The sequence below is a fragment of the Schistocerca nitens genome, chromosome 5 (assembly GCF_023898315.1).
Source record: "Schistocerca nitens isolate TAMUIC-IGC-003100 chromosome 5, iqSchNite1.1, whole genome shotgun sequence".
In the NCBI taxonomy this organism is placed as follows: Eukaryota; Metazoa; Arthropoda; class Insecta; order Orthoptera; family Acrididae; genus Schistocerca; species Schistocerca nitens.
In genome coordinates, this window is record NC_064618.1 from 222,785,832 (window position 1) to 222,794,276 (window position 8,445).

Genomic DNA, 8,445 nt, shown 5'->3' on the forward strand with positions numbered 1-8,445 from the left:
ATACCAACCGATGTTAAATATGACAGACAGTTTGCTTGCTGGGCCTTAAGTGGATACATTGGTCTAACGTGTGAAAGTCGTTGGACCAATGAATGCAACAAATGCTTTAGTTCGAGCAAGAATGTCATCTGAGTTCTGGTGCAAGATGAAGAAATATCAGATCAAATATTACGACATGTATGGCTATTGCAGCTATCACTTTCTGTGAAATGGCAGTGGTGAGGTGCAGGAAGAATGATATTAATTCTGTTATGGCAGTAGCAGAAAATGTGTGTGGTACAGTGGGACAGGCAAGTACCTCAGCAATAATACAAGTAGCTACCAACATCATCACTGTGGAGACCATAGCTTTTGTAAACCCTCGTTGTTGCTGCTGTGGAGGCCACGTTGCCACTGTTGTTACAGTAGTCCAAGTTTATGAGCTCATGAAATGGCTTCTGGTGCTGAACACCTGTAAGACAATTTCTACATGCCACTATTATACAGCTATGCCCCATGGTCAGGTAACAAGGTAGAAAAATGAAGGTTCTACAAATTAGTAACAAAGTCAAACAAATGAGTTAAAAACTTTATTTATCTTTGCGACTTGTTGAATAATTAAGTCTGCAACACCGCCTGTAATACAACACAAAATTACAACACAAAATGACCCTCAATGGCTAAGTGCAAATAATTGTAGGTAAACTTTGCAGTACATAGGAAATGCAATTTACAACAAATGGCATTCCCTGTCTAAGTCAGCCCCGGACGATGGTCTATAACCAAGTGGGCCAAAGCTGTGCTTCTATCTTCCAAGTAGGCTTCTGTCCGTTGTCATATGGTCATTGGCAAATTGTACTCTGCTAGTAATTGGCCAAGGCAAAGTCGAAATCTGCATCCTCAGTGCCACCTGTCTTCATCCTCAGCGCCGCCTGTCTTCATCCTCAGCGCCGCCTGTGGCAGTGGCAGAACTCGCACAAGTGGTGAGTCTCTATGGCACTGGCACCCGCTCGCATCTTTGTGCCTGTGGTGCTTTTTCCCTGGCTGTTTCTTGTTTGGATGACACAGCAGTAGCTATATGGCACAAGCAACAGACAAATATCAGTGAGCAGCTCTGTAATCTGGAATACAAGAGGGACACAATGCAGAAACAATTGGTGGCACTGCACAAGGAAATATAATAAAGAGGGGTATACATCAACCCAGCAGAATCAAACAGGCAGCCAGAAGGTACATGGGGGACAAAATCACAGGATGTGTTGGTACCACAAGCATTTTTGGGATCAGGTCGTGAGATGCACATCTTCCTTCTCACTCGCAAATGGACAGTAGCCACAGCAGGCTGCACAGTTCCACAACAGTGCCAAAATGTAGATGAAGCAGTTGTCGCTACATCTGTAGACACCTGCAGTGACAATTGGAGTTGTTAAGATCTAGCACTCCAGATTGATCCAGTTATTTGTGGCAAATTGACCACATCCACACACAGTAAAGCTCACATTATCGCACCATTTGTATGTGAAAGACAAGAAGGCGGAAAGCTGGTATCTTATTGATTCGGGCTTGAGCTTAAGTGCACTGCCATCGAGGAAAGTAAAACTGCAGCAATGGGTGCAACTCTCCACCTTACAGCAGGTAACAACTCACCCATTACAACTTATGACGCATGTAATGTGACATTGGTCCTGAGTTTCAGTAGGTAGTTCAAGTGGAGGTTCATACTCACTAAGGACTGGAGATAAAGCTAAGTATGGCACAAATTATTAGTAACAATGAAGTGGTAACTGTTACAATAGGCAGGGGAGAGGGTCATGGCCTTATCAGAATAGTAATAATCATATTATGAGAATAGTAATAATCATATTATGAGAATCAAAACTCTCCAATTCAGCAGCAGCAGGAGCACCACTGCCAGTTCTTACAATGGCTACAGTAAACCAACTGTCATCATGACTAAAAGTATCATTGTTAACAATACTAAAATGAAAACTACAACCCACAAATCAGGAAGGACCATCAACAATGGAGGCACAAGCAGCTCTTTACAATTTATTCTTTGTGACACCCACTTCAGTGCCATTCATCATTTCTATGTTTATAACTGACTTGAAGACAGTAGTGCGATAACATGCACGTCGATGACACCCATAGTGTGGCATGGTTCAGTAGCTTCTCCTTTGGGGAAGTGAATCACTCAGCTGCTGCACAGACAACTGCATTGAATGGAGCTACTGAGCCAAGCTGCACTAGGGGCATTGTCGACATGTGCATCATCATGCTACTGTCATCAAGTCAGTTCTAAATAAAGAAATGAAAAGTGGCACTAGAGTGGTTGTCTTGATGGGGGGGGGGGGGGGGGTTTGTATTTTTGGGCTCTAAATTTAATTTTAGTATTGTTAACAATGATACTTTTACTCATGGTAATAGTTGGTGTACTGTTGCCATTGTAGGAACTGGTAGTAGTGCTCCTACTGCTGCTGGGTTGGAGTTTGGATTCTCATAATGTGATTGCTTATCGCACCTATCATATTGGCAAGGTAGCCAATAAATTCCATCGCCTCACCCAGTAGTTTGGTTTGTTCATAAGCCAGACACGAGATGGTCGGTCAATTACAGAAAGTATTGCATACCATGTTGCACCACATGAAGATGAGAACCAGTCTATCGATGGGCACAGAGACTAGCACCCGACCATTTTTCATGATCTACAAAAGAATCTCAAGAGATATTACAGGTGGGAATCATACGAAGATCTGACAGCCCGTGGGCATCACCGTTACACCTAGTTAAAAAGAACGACACCTGGAGGTGCTGTGGGATTACCGCAATCTAAACGCACGAACAATTCCCCAACTGCCATCCCGTACCTAACATAATGGATTTCATGAACATTTTAGCTGGAGCTATAATTTTCAGCATGTTGGACTGCATGAAAGCTATAATTAGAGTCCTGTCACAAGGGAAGATATTCCAAAGACTGCCATAATAGAGCTTTTTGGTCTCTTCGAATACCTATACATGCCATTTGGTGTCAAGGATGCCACTCAGATGAAGTAACAAAGGGCTTTGATCTATGTTTTGTCTACCTGTAAGACATTTTTGGTAGCTGAATTACATGAGGAACACCTCAAGTCAGTGTTTGACAGAATAAATAAAATGACGAGTCAGCGCAATCTCTTTCACAATGAATTACAGTCAACTTGGGGCTGCACAAGCTACAGACAAGCAGTTGCAACAATGCCTGCACGATGGTTCAACAGCTCTTCAGCTCAAACAAGTGTAATTGCTAGATGCAAAGGACCTCTCTTGGTAGTGTCTAGATGCTCATCTAGATCATTCATGCCCAGAATGCTACAAAGAGCGGTTTTTGACAGTGTTCACAACCTTGCCCATCCTAATGTAAATGCCACCATTCAACTGATGATGGAGAAATTTGTATGGCTACATACAAAAAAGATTTTTCGCCAGTGGCAAAGTGTGCATAGCACATCAACAGTGCAAAGTTGGCAGCGTGCATTCAACCCAGTAGGAGACATTCCTGAGACAACAGGCCATTTCTCTCGCATGCATATAGACTTCATGAGTCCGCTTTTGCCATCAGAAGGATATTGTTGTATATCTACATCTTCAGACAGATTATATATATATTTATTCAATGACAAGCCCTTGATGGCGTCATCGAATGAGCTCATAGGAAGTGGCAAGGACACGAGTAATTTACATAAGGTGGGTCGAAGGGTATAACATAAATTCCTGCACAACCCAGGAGCACCGCTCTACCAAAGGGGGGTGGGGATTCTGTGTGGGAAGCACTGAACTGGGACAGTAATTGAGAATACATGTATTATTCTTTGGGTGTCGAGTTGGATTTACTTTATGTTTACTCTTTGTTCTAGTTTTTGACTCTTCACTGTGCACTGTTGGTTGTCAAGTGTGAAACTAACTACTTAAGAGAGTAAATCTTGTTAACTGTAGAGTTCACATAAGTCTGTGTATATTTATGGATGAAATGATGGAAGCAGGCCCTAATTACATAGGCCTACATGTATCTATTTCCCTGATACAAGAGGAAATACTGTTGTTTGAGCAGAATTTAGGGGACTCACAGTGTAGAATGTTACAAAATATCATAAAAATACGAGCTTCCTTAGGAAATTTGTAAAACTATGAGACCATAATATACTGACAGAGGAAGGAAGGAAAGAATTTTGAATAACCATTAGGAGAATTACGTAAGTGACATGCAATGAAAGAAGTAGCAGTGAAATGAGGGAATGTAGGATGACGGTTTACACCTAGCATTGTAGTTCTCAGATTGATCTGATCAATTATGTTTTGAAAGTTGTTTTCCGATAGTAAGATGTTATGTAGTTGCATCTAAATTAACAGCTTGTGTTCACATGCCATATTCTGTGCAAATGACAAGAGTACTGTAACAGGCAGTGTCGTTCTGTCTTTCAAAGAAGAGAACAAGAAAATATTTTACTGACATAGTGTCGTTGGTACAAGTCTATTCTTTTCCTTATTTTCTCTAGTCAAAATATCTAAAACCATGGTGTCATTTTACTATGTGAACTTTCTAGTTAAATACAACCTTTGTAACAACTTCTAACTATTTTCTGAAAATGAAGAAATGTTATACCTGCAAATACTTTTACTACTAGCAGAAATATACTCATAATTATAAAGCACCCTTCGTCTCCAATAGTGAAACAAGTGATTATACGAAAATCAGGACCAGTAGACTTAAAATCACTGGATCTTACATCAGTGAAGCATTTTTGTTTCTTAATACAGCAGATCTACAGGAGGGTAAGAGTAAATTTGCTTAATATTTTCATTTCATACCATATTTGTGTGTAACAGCAAGGTGGTGTGGATCCAGATTTCCACCTAGTATTATTATTGTGCAATAAGCAAGGTAAAATATTTGTGTGATCATTGGTAAGCCATGTTATTGAAAAACGCTCCACTCATTTTTTTTCCGTCACAGTAGTTTATCATAAACAAATAAAATACATTAAACTTTGCATAGCTAACTATACAAAAAGTGTGTTGAGACCTTGTTTATATTGAGTTAATTACTGATGGCAAAGTCAGTATTCAATGAATTTTTCAGCCAGTGTGTGAGCTGTGGCATCAGTCTAAAAGTTTACTATGGATTGATTTGTCTGTTATACTGACTTTCTTGATACAGGACTTGCCTTTAGAAGTGACATCTCTTTGGATTTTATAGTTGAATTAATTGTCAAATCACTACTGATAAGACAAAAGTAAGGAGTTGAACATATACAATCAAAAATTGTCACTTGTGACAAGACAGTAGTGCAAGCACAATGTTCTAACTATCCTGGAAATCAAATTATAAAACTGTCATAGTGCTGGACCTGTAACAAAAAACAAAGAAATAAGTATGTCATTCCCAAGATATATAAGGAATTATCAATTGGAAAGATAGCTGCAGTGTCAATGAAATGTATGCCACAGAGAATGAGTCGTGGAAGAACCAAAAAGAGATGGCACAAAGAAGACTGACCCACTAAGATCAAACAGGTGTCACACCAAATGCCTGAAAGTGAAAATGATGATCTAGTAGCCTGAGTAACACTGGTTATAAGAGTGACTCTGTAAATGATTGTCATTAAATTTAAATAGGCACTAATGTGCAGGTGGGCTTCAGAACCTGAAAACATTTTTCAACACACACTCAGCAAAGACCAACATCTTTTCAGTAACATGTACTACCAAGAGCAGGCAGAGAGAGAGAGAGAGAGAGAGAGAGAGAGAGAGAGAGAGAGAGAGAGAGAGAACCCAAAAATTTATACAATTATGCAATTTGGTACAAGAATGCATTAAAAACTAATATTTTTTTCAAAATTATTTTCATATATAATACATGACTAAATTACAATATTTTCAAAAGGTGGGTATTAAGTACACTACAACTTTGCTAGGTTTAATACTGGCCTGTTACACAGAAACACCAAATCACACCAAGCATTTTGTCCAACTTTTTTTTTTTCTATTCACCATGAGAAATCAAAGGGTGGCACTGAGGGCAAAAAACACCACCTCATTAGTGAATAGTATGGGCAATAGAAATAGACCTATTCGTAGAATACCTTTTTTTTTTATCACACATACGCCCCTGCTGTTCTTGCAGCGTGTGAATTTTAGATTAGCATTTTCTGATGCCGTATCCTGTAACATTTCTCATTAATGACTGTGCACACTAACTGCGGTAGTAAGTCACAAACAGGTTTGTCAATACAACATAATAATTTACCTTTTTCTTCGTTAACGTGTTAATTTTTTCGAGTAAACTAATGCAAATGTCCTCCGATATTTCTATTTTCGACGAAGTAAAACCATTACAAGATCACTACAGAAGAAACGTCTGGCGCAATATTTTTGTGCTGGGTTCTATTACACAATTATTTAATTAAAATTTGTATTCAACTACATGGACCTAAATAAGCCTGAAATCCACATCACGTGGGAAACAAGAGGAACTATTTGGCATGTTACATACCGATAATGTGAATACGTTGTTTGGCTAAAAAACCCTGGGAGTGTTGCAGTTGGCACTACTGTAAAGGAATTACGAGAGTCGAGTTACTCGTCGGTGTTCTGCTACAGGCGTAGCTGCGTGTTCGCCGTCGCGAGTGTTTTTGTTTACGTTATTTCGTAAGTGAACGGTAACAACTCACAGAAACGCGTGAAATGACCGACAAGGAAGCCGACACACCTACTATTGTGCAGAGTAACTTGAAACTACTATTGGAACAGTCCAGTATACTCCCATTAATTGGTAAGTAAAACAGAATTTGCTTGTAATGCAGTGCATGGGAGTGGAAATTACTGTACATGTGCAGCTACCACGAGCAGAATTCATCGAGATCTGTTCAGGGCAACCACAAAAGATACATGGGAATGTTCGTGTGAATTGTTATTCTCAAATGTGTGTGTGTCAGCCCAAACAAACATGAGTTTAGCGAGCGGTGCGTTCACAACTGCCGAAGACGCAGTTGGTTGCTGTCAGTTGTTTATCTATCTTTGTGTTGTTTGTATGATGATAGATCAGTGGTCTCTTGTTTATATTACATATTTAGTGATTTTATCAGTTCATCAACGAAGATTATTCCGGAACTGGTATATGCAGCTAAAGTACCGTATCCAAATTAGTAATGAACTGGATGTGTTGCTTGCTGTTGGCCTTTTCGGATTTTAGAAGCCCATTGTGGAAAGAACTTTGGCTAAACATAACAACCACAAATCCCGTTTTTCAAGACAATTACCAAGCACGCGCCACCGATACATTGCGCTTTACGAATGACGATTGCTCTGGCTGTAGGACAGTGGCGACAATAGACTTAAAAGTGAAGTTTCTCGTGTTGATTTTGCGATATTCCTTGGATCATCAGTGTATCAAAATGCGCTTTTTAGATACCGGTAAATCGACTAAACACGTGTACTGATGCGCCCGTGGTTTCCCAGTGATAATTGACTACCAGCAGAGATGTTTTTGTGCATATTCGATGATACGTTAATAGTATATAGTTCATGAAAACCCATCATGCTTGCGACGTTTTGCCAGCGATTAACAGCGCCTTTATTGCTCATGGAGTTAGGGAACGCTACCAGTTCTGTGCCTAGTAACGTAGATCCTAATACTTGGTTTGTTTAATGTTTCCATTAGTCATGAGCGACGCAACGAAAAACTGCAGAACTTCCGCCTCGAATGAAGGTGCACTTTGCATTCATTATAGACTGTCCTTCAGCATTATCTTGAGCTGCATGCACGTTTTCCGACACTATCCACACAACTTGCACCTTTCCCCGACAGCTTTTTATTGTAGGCAGAATTGCTTCCAGGACCTATTGTGAATAATGACCAAAGGATATTTTGTCAATCTTAGGAAGCAGTACTGAGAGTGTCAATGTTGATATTGTGAAGAGCCCTGCGCTTCTTTTAATACTCATCTTCTTTGAGTTACATTTCATGCCAGCCAGACTCACCTAACTGTTGTTAAGTTGGTCACTCAATGAAATTAGCTGTTTCATATACTTAATGCTTCGCATTATCTACGAACACTATGAATGATACCCAATAATGTTATTAGTATGACTGTACCACGTGAGAGTCAGTTTGCTAAGTTTCTATGTTTTCACTTATTATGACGACGTTGTTACATCAGTTGCTATAGCCATATTGGCAACATAATCCATTCGCTTGTTCGTGGTCCATGTTAAACGAATTTGACGAGTCGCGTGCTGTAGTATTTACTGTAGAACTGTAACACGTGAAATGCGTTTATTGCAATTTCAAACAACTGTGGATCGGTATAAAGACATGATTATTAATCGTGACATACGCCATAAGATAGTTTACACTTCACGAAACTAGATACAAGTGAGTTAATTCTTCACTTTAGTAACTCCATAAGACCTTCTTTTACATCGCAC

At 39.6% G+C, this 8,445-nt stretch overlaps 1 long non-coding RNA gene across 2 annotated transcripts; it reads right to left on the reverse strand.

Annotated features, from left to right (window-relative positions):
* Positions 1 to 554: 554 nt before the first annotated feature.
* Positions 555 to 6,702, reverse strand: LOC126259738 (uncharacterized). 2 transcript variants are annotated; one of them, XR_007546557.1, is made up of 4 exons: positions 6,512 to 6,702; positions 6,266 to 6,402; positions 6,102 to 6,180; positions 555 to 1,053 (listed from the first exon to the last, which is right to left on the reverse strand). It is a non-coding gene; the product is annotated as an uncharacterized LOC126259738 (long non-coding RNA). The 2 variants fall into 2 exon arrangements; XR_007546556.1 differs by lacking the exon at positions 6,512 to 6,702 and having other exon boundaries at positions 6,266 to 6,503.
* Between the last annotated feature and the right edge of the window lie 1,743 nt (positions 6,703 to 8,445).